This window comes from Trichechus manatus, unplaced genomic scaffold, assembly GCF_000243295.1.
Source record: "Trichechus manatus latirostris isolate Lorelei unplaced genomic scaffold, TriManLat1.0 scaffold00120, whole genome shotgun sequence".
Taxonomy (NCBI): domain Eukaryota; kingdom Metazoa; phylum Chordata; class Mammalia; order Sirenia; family Trichechidae; genus Trichechus; species Trichechus manatus.
Genome location: NW_004444056.1, coordinates 4,655,363 through 4,656,495, shown reverse-complemented (window position 1 = coordinate 4,656,495; position 1,133 = coordinate 4,655,363).

Below are 1,133 nucleotides of genomic sequence, written 5' to 3'. Positions count from 1 at the left end.
GCCTCCCTGCCCACGCTGTAGGACTCTGCCTCGGGGCGCCCACAGCCCCACCCTCACTTGACTTTTTCATTTCAAGGACCTGAACCGAGTCATTACTTCTTCCTTTGACCTCTCTTTGTGAGTGTATGTGTGGAATAAGAAAAATCAATTTCCAGTCCTCAAGAGCTGCTATCACTTGCTTGGGGGATCCCACAGATGGGCCAGGTAACTGCTTCTGATTTCGTTTACTTTGCCTGTAGAATGGTCTTCCCTGACCTACACATGGTACTTGTTAGGACACCCTTGTAAAGATGTGAATAGGACCCAGAGGCACGAGCCCAGTCTGCCCCTTCCTGACTAACTGGTGGCCTTAGGCAAGTCACTGTCAGGTTCTGTTTCCTATTCTGTTAACAAAGACAACTAACATTGTTAGCTTTCATGGTGCATTACACACATTATCTCCTGTAGTGTACAGAACCAGCATGTGAAGCTGGTATCATTCACGTGTTACTGATGAAATGGAGGCTTGGAGATCTGAATATTTTGCCCAGAGTTACCCCGGGAGCACGTGGTCAAGGCAGGGCCGGACCCTGACTCTGCGTGACTGTGCCTGGCACTTAGCCCTCATTCTCACCCACGCTGGCATTCCAGTTTGATTGTTAGACTCACAGGGTCATTGTGGGAATTGAGGAGGGCAAGATTGTAAAAGTCCAAAAGAATGAAATCTTGCATTGTTCAAAAACAAGTATTTAAAAAATTACAGATTTCTGTAACATACCAACCTAGTCTGTAAGTTTTAAGGCAGTAGTCTTTTGAAGATAATCATTAAAGCAAACTTCTAATTAGTACAGGAAAGTGCTTGTTCTTTTTAGTAAATAAACTCAGCTTAAGTTTTGTGGTTAACTGCCCTGTAAATTTTTTTGTTTTTTATTTTATTGTACTTTAGATGAAGGTTTACAGAGCAAACCAGTTTCTCATTTAACAGTTGATACACATATTGTTTTGTGACGTTGGTTGCCAACGCCATGACATGTCAACACTCTTCCCTTCTCGGCCCTGGGTTCCCCATTACCAGCTTTCCTGTCCCCTCCTGGCTTCTCATCCTTGCCCCTGGATTGTTGTGCCCCTTTAGTCTTGTTTTGTTTTATGGGCCT